The following is a 9,216-nucleotide window of genomic DNA, read 5'->3' on the forward strand; positions in this document are numbered from 1 at the left end:
AGACAAAATGAATCCCCGGAAAACCATGTGTGCCCTCTGCAGAGTGGGACAGAGGTGAGCCCAAGGTCAAGGAAGAAGGCACAGGATATCCAGACAGAAATGAAAATGCAAGCTTGGGGTTCCAAGATTCATCCCACAGTCCCTTGGAATTACGCCATGCCACCTGCAGAGCACTGCTACACGTCTTATCTTTATCTTAGCAGTTATGCTAACAAGAGAGAAGGCAAATATTCTCTCCATGGCATAAAGGCCCCCGAGGGACATGTGAGCCCCAGAATGCATGTTTCTGAGAGCCACTCTGGACGTCCTCATTCAGTGGCTTTAGGGTGTGGCCTTGGAAGTGGAATTTAAGTTTTTTTTTTTTTTGGATGTGGACCATTTTAAAAGTCTTTATTGAATTTGTTACAACACTGTTTCTATTTTATGTTTTGGTTTTTTGGCCCTGAGACATGGGACTTTAGCTTCCTGACCAAGGATGAAACCCTCACCTCCTGCATTGGATGCACAGAGTCTTAACCACTGGACCATCAGAGAAATCCCTGAAAATCAGGTTTTAACAGTGTAGAGGATTGGGTGTGCCCGAGTTTGAGAAATGCAGCGTGCAGGTGTGCTCAGTCACTTCAATCTTGTCTGACTCTGCGACCCCAAGCAGTGTATTCCACCAGGCTCCTCTGTCCATGGGATTTCCAAGGCAAGAATACTGGAGTGGGTTGCCACTTCCTCACCCAGGGGAATCTTCCCAACCCAGGGATTGAAACCTAGTCTCCAGTAGTTCCTGCATTGGCAGGCAGATTCTTTACCACTGCACTACGTGGGAAACTCAATATGTATATACATTTATATATATATATAGTTTTCCAGATTCTTTTCCCTTATAAGTTATTGCAAAATATGAGTACAGTTCCCTATGCTATACAGTATATCCTTGTTTTTTTCTATATCTTATATCTAGTAGTAGTTCCTTGTTGTTTCTTTATTTTATATACAGCAGTATGTATGTTAATCCCAACCTCCCAAGTTATCCTTCCTCTCCCTTTCTGCTATAGTAACCATAAGTTTGTTTTCTAGGTCTGCGTAAGCTACCTTCTTAACGCCAGAACAGAGCAACTTGGGAGGATTTGTGTAAGCTCCAAACTACTTCTAGAACCCTGACATTGCCTAAACTGTAACCTGTAGCCAACCCCTGGGAAATCTCTAATCCCCACGTCAATCACCACTGAGTGGTCCTGAGCCCTAGATCCTTATCTCCAGCCAGCCTCTCTGGAGCTCATGATTCCAGGAGCCACCTGAGCACCTCCACCCAGATGTCCAGTAAGTACCTTGCCTTCAACATCCGCTGCTGTGGACCCAGTATTTCCCCCAGTCCTCTTCACATATCTCCTGGCCTGGCTCAGCATAATAGCCTGACCCCCTAAATCAGAAACTGGGCGTCATCTTTCACTCTCACACATCTAAACAAGAGCCGTGGGATCCTATCAGATTTGGCCCTTGTCCTACCCTGGGGAAGTTTGTAAAAGAAATAATAGCTTTGCCTTTTCTTTTTCACTTTTCCGTACATGTGGGATTTCTTCCAATTCAGACAGCTAGGGGCTGCTGTCTCTAAATTGGTAGCAGAGAGGGATGTTCTATTAAAACAAGGAAAAGGAGCCAATATTCAGTATTCGACCTCCAACAGACTTCTGAGTTCCTAATAAGATCAGTCTTCGAAGCGCAATTCATTGAGAAAAAAATCTTTTTTTCTACATTCCTTAAAATACCAAGTGTCTTCAGAGTCCCTTGAACAACAAGCAGATCAAACCAGTCAATCTTAAAGTGAATCAACCTTGAATATTCATTGGAAGGACTGATGCTGAAGCTCCAATACTTTGGCCACCTGATGCAAAGAGTTGACTCATTGAAAAAGACCCTGATGCTGGGAAAGACTGAGGGCAGAGGAGAAGGGGATGACAAAAGATGAGATGGTTGGATGGCATCACCGACTCAAAGGACATGAAGCTGAACAAACTCCAAGAGATGGGGAAGCCTGGCATGCTGCAGTCCATGGGGTCACAAAGAGTCAGACACAACTTAATGACTGAACAACTAAAATACCAATCACATACCAAGAGCCGGTTTGGAGGAGCTAAATCTTGAACTTGCCATAAGACAAGGCTAGAGAAGTCTCAGGACCCTATAGGAAGCCCCCTCCTTCCCCAAAAGGAGAGAAAGTCCAGCACTGTGTCCAGTGGAAAGTATTGATGGGGAGATGAGGAAGGTGAGATCCCTGAGTCCTGCTTTCTCCCCAGCAGGCTGAAGCCCCTGTGGGTGGGGGTGGTGGAGGAGTGGAGGGAAAGATGCGAGGCACTGAGAGCTATGCCCACCCGTCAGTTACAGCCCCGCAGCAGAAACAGACCAAAATACCAGCATCACTGCTGATGAAGTTAGAGCCTGTAGCAGAGATGCCGGTCAGACTGGGTTTTCTAGAGCAGATCTATTGACCCAGAGTCACTTCCTCATTCCACAGGTGAGAGACGACCCTCCAGATTCACCCCACAAGTGGGCCTGGGCTGGGCCATGGGTACTGAGTCTGTGGACACCATGCTGGGGGGACGATAGCTGCCTTGGGGACAGACTGATCCCGGAGAGATGCCTGAGGAGCCCAGCCTCTCACCACGTCCTTGGTCCCAATACACCAGGCAGGTGAGTGCTTCTCCAGCAAGAGAGGGGACCCGGGAAGAGGAATGCATTCTCTCAACACCTTCCCAGGCTGAGGTTTCTGCTCGGGGCACCAAGATGACAGAAGCGGGGCAGAGAGTGTGTCAGGCTGGGGTCTTACAATTAGCACAAAGCATTTCTTGCCAGTCTGAGCAGAAATGACCATTGGGATGTACTGAGCATACTATGAATCCTGTTGGGTGGGAAAATGATGTTATGGTTATGCCTCTATCAGTTTGAAATGCATACTGAGATATGTATGGGCAGAATAATATGATGTCTTGGATTTATTTTTAAATGTATGTATGTGTGTTAGTTGCTTAGTCGTGTCCGACTCTTTGCAACCCCATGGACTATAGCCCACCAGGCTCCTCTGACCATGGGATTCTCCAGGCAAGAATACTGGAGTGGGTTGCCATCTGCTTCTCCAGGGCATCTTCCTGACCCAGGGATCAAATCTGAGTCTCTAGCATTGGGTGGAATAATATGATATCCTGGATTTATTTTAAAATATTTCAGCCAAAAATAAAACAAGAGGTGAAGGGAGGAGCAGAAATGGGTGAAATAATTGGCAAAATACTGACTACTGATGAACGGAGTGATGGGTACATAGGGGTCCCTTATGCTGTTCCCTTCAATTTTTCTGAATGCTTGAAATGTTCCATAGCGAGTTTTATATGAAAAGATATTGGGGAGCTTAGGGAATCTTGAGTTGTCTGCCAATTCAGGATGGTACCAAGGAGTGACACCCCAAATTCTCCACAGGAGGGTGACCAGTGGAGGCCATGGGTCTCTTACCACTGCCCTGTCTGGGATGGAGCGGTCACCTCCATCCTCCTGCAGCAAGGGTGGAACTTCTTTAGGGGACTGGCTCCTGGAGCAAAGTCTGAGGCAGGAGCCGGGCTGTCTGAGCCTGGGTCACCCTGACGGGGGCAGCACGCATCAGACAGCTGCCATTCTCAGGTAGGAGCTGGGCTCTGCCTTGCCCAGGTCAGGAAGGAGATTTGGATCATCTTTAAAAGGAAGCATTAACCTCCACAGCTAGGAAAAAATGGTTCTCCCACCCCTTGGAAGTGTGTTTACATTTCTGTGAGGTTTTCATTGTAGCCTCTATGGCTATTAGCTCCTGTGCCAATTTTTTTTTTTTCATTTTACAAATACTTTCATACATGTTTTCCTACAATTCTTTTAAAAATGTATTTATTTATTGATTTATTTTTGGCCACACCATGCAGCATGTGGGATCTTAGTGCCCCCACCAGGGATTGAACCTGCACCCCCTGCAGTGGAAGCCCAAGGTCTTAACTTCTGGACCACCAGGGGAGTCCCCTATATTTCTAATAATATTATGTTTGTCGTTTACAAGGTGTTCTCACACTCATTCTCCACAATGGCGTTACGAGTCAGTCACCCCCATGTTACAGAGGCGACCCACCCAAGATCCCAGGGCTTTGAGGAAGTGACCTCAGACTTCAACCACGGAGACTCCTACTCTGAGACAAGCCTGTGTCATTGCTACTGCAATGCAACCAAGCTCATGGCTTTGACTTTCGGCCAGATTTTGAGCACACGCTCTTCTTTATCTCAATTTAACCTAGAGCCAAAAATTCATAGATATTTGTCCTCCTTTGGTAACTTTTCCGGATAGCTTTTCTCAACCCTTGGAGGGCTGTTGCAAGCAAACACAAGAATGCCAAAAAATCTGTGAGTGGTTAGAGTTTCAGACAGAGCCGTAAAGTTGCTATCACTTCTAGGCAACAGCAAAGACCCCGTTCAAGTTCATTGTCAACCAGTTGGCAGCTCTGATTGGAGGCCGGTGAGTTAATTGTCAAAGAATCTTAAGTATGAAATAGGTTTATAGGCAATTTCGCCTGGATAGTAGGTTGATGGTGCAGTTCACTATTGGACCCCAAATATCAAAAATCAATTGAGACGCCTGCCTGCGATTCCCTGCAGCCTCCCTAGGAGTGTTTACACACGGCACCTGGAAAGGGACCCAGCTCTGCAAAGTGTCAGGGAGGGGCTGAGGCTCTGGATGCAAAGAACTGGCCTCAGCACATTCCAAGGGAAAAAGTGGAGAGAAAGTATGACGCGATGTCAAAAGAAGGCAAGGGCCCAACACGCTTTCCCCTGCTGCTTAATACAGGAAATATTTCCCAAACATCTCGGCTAATCCTGCACCGATACAATGAGAAATGAGCCCGTCTGGCAGCCAAGCAGTTATTAAACAAGGACAAGAAAATATTCCCACCCATAGCAACAGAGCCAAAGATAACAGCAGGGAATAGAGAAGCTGCAGAGAAAAGGCAGATACAAAACATTCAATCCTGGGAGCCCCCCAAGGCGATGGACTTGTGAGGAAAACAAAGGGCCTCTTTTCTGCCCAAGAAGCTAAGCAACATGCTGTAAACCCCAGGACGTTGTGTCTGGCCAGGATCCACGTGAACTTGACCTCAGGAAAGACAGACATTGGTGGTAGACCTGACAGGCAGGACTGAACGGGGGCCACACTATGGGGCTTTCAGAGCAAGTAACTGACCTGTTGGTACAGCAGACATAGGAGGCAGGAAGATGCAGGCGGAGACCCCGTTTGCAGGAAGACAAGGTCCATGCACGCTGTGCACGGTTCAGACTTCATGGAACAGGGGAGACATGCTTTCCAATACATAACCTCATCAGTACCCCTTTCCTATCAAAGTATTCCCTCTCCCAGAGTAAGTCAAGCTCTGTGTTCAAGCTCGGAGGAAATTCCTCCTGGGTAGACAATCAGTGCCTGTGGCTACACCCAAGGGAAGCTGTTCCCTTGGTCTTTAGTGAAGACGTTGGGTCCTGCTGGGGGCTTTGGTGAGACATGGAGCCAGGCGGCAAAGGCAGGATAAACTCAAAAAGTCATTTTCTATCATCTTTTCCTACTTTAAAAGTACTCATTTTATTTGTCACTGCAACAGACATACTGGAGAATCTTGGAATTTTACAGCTGAAAGAATTTGAGAAATAATCCAACTGGGTTGTTTTACAGAAGGGGAACTGAGGCTGAGAGTTTAAAATAATTTGTTCGGGAGGAGCTGGCCTGGCCTCCTGGATTCCATGTCAGTGCTGTGCTCATGACATCATTATATCTCATGCCCTCCTTCAACCAGCAAAAACATAAACTAGACTCCTATTATTTTAGAGTTCTTTTAGGAAGAAAATGAAAAATCTTCCCTATCTTGGTGACCTGCCCCCATCTGTTAAATTTGTTGGCCCACGGCAAAATTACCCAAGTTCCTTTAACTCATCCTTGCAATGTTCTTACATTTTAAGAAATTAAGACCCTGTAATTCTGAACAGAGGTGAACTGTGTACCGACCAAACCAGTTCCACATGCACCCACTCTCTTCCCCGATGGGCACACTCCCCTCCACGCACCTCTCTCCCCTCCTGTGGAGGAATTGCCCGTATGATGACAAAACCAGGCTGAAAATTACAAAGTTGTGGCAATAGTTGGTTGTTAGCTCTAGACCACAGATGACTGCCTTCCAACACCTTGACTGCCCCCTGTTTTCCAGACTGAACTGACCTACTTTGGGCACCATGTGAAGGTCTAGAAAAATGGTACAGATGAACCTGTCTGCAAGGCAGAAATAGAGACACGGGCATACAGAACAAATGTATGGATACCAAGGGGGACAGCGAGGGTGGGAGGAACTGAGAGATCGGGATTGGCACATATACACTATGGATACTACATGTAAAATAGGTAACTAGTGAGAACCTGCCATAAAGCGCAGGGAGCTCTACTTAATGCTCTGTGGTGACCTAAATGAAAGGAAATCCAAAAAAGAGAGGATAAATATGTCTGCATAGCTGATCCACTTTGCTGAGCAGTAGAAGCTAACACAATGTTGTAAAGCAACTATTTAAAAGAGAAATCACACCTGGGTCTCCGACATATATCGTGAGGAATGCAGCCACTGGAGTCAGACGGCTCTCATCTTGACACATTGCACACCCTTTTTGGCTTCAGTTTCCTCATCTGTAAAATGGGTCAGAATAGTGGCTCCCTCAAGGATGATGAAAGACAGATGAAGATACAAAGAGACAACCTATTTAAAGGGTTTCAGAAGACTGATTGGCACAGAAAATTGTTAGCTATCATTATTTCAGTGACTATTAAAAAATACGAGGGAAAGAATTGAGATATTAGATTTTTGCCAAAAGCTCAGTCCACTTATCTTTAAGAGCATTGGCTTATCTTCAGATTTTAAGTTGTAGGGGACAGTTTTACAAACTTTTAATCAATTGCTCTCGCTGCAACTCCAATTTCAATCCTGTATGCGTGGAAAGGGGTGGGGCAGGTATGCTGATAATACACTGCTCCCTGACCCCTGACCCCAGGGCTACAAGCACCCAGGCTTCTTCTCTCATCAGTATCAGTGTGAAGAATCTCTTGATGCTTCTTAAATATGAGCTTAGTCAAAACCTCCATCAACATTTGCAAAAAGAAAACACACACTCAGATACAGAAACAAGTGAGCAAAGGTAGTTTCTTGGTGCTTCCCAGGTGGCATAGTGGTAAAGAATCTGCCTGTCAATGCAGGAGACGGAGGTTCAGTCCCCAGGTCAGGAGGAGGAAATGGCAACCCACTCCAGTATTCTTGCCTGGAAGATCCCATGGACATAGGAGCCTGGTAGGCTACAGTTCACGGGGTTTTAAACAGTCAGACACAACTGAGCGCGCACACACACACACACACACACACACACACACACACACGAGTTTAGATTTCTTAGAGTATAGTCACCAATTGCAGGTTGCCAGAGCTTAAAAAGTATTCCATCCTTACCTGGCTGTCCTGGATATGACCTGGATAAATGACAGTTAATGACTTCAAGCTCATGGCAGACTTGGGCTGTTCCAGCCGCCAAGCTGGGCAAGAATTTGATCCCTCCCCAGAACTTTCTCCGCAGCCCTTTTCCAGCTGAGGGCTGGTGTCCCTCTCCTCTGGACCCTCCCTCTGGGGCCCACCCTCTTCTGGTCCCTTAAGTGAGTGGGACCCTGTGTGTCTGTCTCTGGGCTCTGAGCCAGCCTTCCCTCTGTCTCTCCTGGAGCTTTCCCCAGTCCCAGATTCCACCTTTGCTTCTGATCCTGTCCTCCCTGCCTGTTCTGTTTCTGTGTGGGTTTTGGCTGTAGCACATTCACCCGCCAGAAATGAGCACTTGTTCTCCCTTCTCTAAGGCTTCCGGTCTTCATCCATCATCTTACATGGCAGTGGGGTCTGGCATCTGTGACAGCCACTTCTTCCTCCAGGGTCAGCCTGCCTAACATCTCCTCTCAGACCTTGACGTCTCTTTAAGACCACCCATTGGGTTTTCCTTTCCTGGGATCTAATTTGTTGTGAGCGAGTATGCTGAGACCTGATTTGCTGAGTAGAAACGACTGACAGCTCCTTTGCTCAATGACAGATCCAGTCTTTCCTGCCTCGTTTTCTCGGTACCACCCCCTTCCTCAAATTCCCTTTGTTGACTCATTCCTCTGGAGGCTTTAAGAATCTTCTGAAATTCTGACATAAGTTGACAAAATCAAACATGTTATGTACATACTATATTTTCCACATTGAGCAGAAGGAAAACGACATTTCCACCCAAAGGATATAAGGCTCATTCCTTGTCACTTGGTCAAACAAGGATTTATTGACTCCTTGGATGGTTGCAGAGGCAATGTGCCCCTGCCTTAGGTAAACTCAATCAATTACCTGCTGCCAGTGGTAACCGGTTTGTTGAAACAGCAACAGGCAAGGCCCTGATGCCATTCAGATCACAGCGTGTTTAGAAAGTAGCAGCTATATTACCGCCAGAGAGATTTGAATGCTTTAGCCTCGGGGGCTCTGCTCCTTCAGTACTCTCACAGTTGCCCTGGGAGCTAAGAAGTTATTATCCTGGCTCATCCTAATACAGGTCCACGAGTGGGGAAGCCCGCCTCAAGGTTTCCACTGTTGGTGACTTCATTATGCATTTACACCACTGCTCATCAATCTTTTCCATCTACTCTCCCTGCTCCAAGTCCAAGGAACTCTTATCAAATCCCTTTGCTCTCCCAGGTACTTTTGGGCATCGTCTCATTTTCCATCTGATTCCCATTTTGAAGCTTCTCCACTTGCCCACAGCGGGCTCAGAACCTGAGTCTAGGCTGTCTTTGTTCCCTGCCTCACCTTTCCTCTCGTGGTGCCCTGAATTTGGATGGAGGGGAAGGAAGAGATGAAAGAATCTTTGGCTGGTGTCATTGATATTGGGGTGGCAGACACCCCAGTGTTGACTCTCTGCTGGAGTACCAGTGTGCCCTACACACACTCTTTGCACTAGGTCACCTCACCCTGAAAGGCTGCCCTCCTTTAACTGGAGCCCTGATGCCTCCATGCTGACTCCTCCGCCAGAGGGAGAGTTCAGTCAGCTTGCATCACCTTTGGTGATGGGATGTAGCTGCTGCCATGGCAAATTCATCCACGAGTCTTTGCATCACAGAGGGCACCAGCCCACTGCCCA

The sequence above is a fragment of the Cervus canadensis genome, chromosome 29, assembly GCF_019320065.1.
Source record: "Cervus canadensis isolate Bull #8, Minnesota chromosome 29, ASM1932006v1, whole genome shotgun sequence".
Classification (NCBI taxonomy): Eukaryota; Metazoa; Chordata; class Mammalia; order Artiodactyla; family Cervidae; genus Cervus; species Cervus canadensis.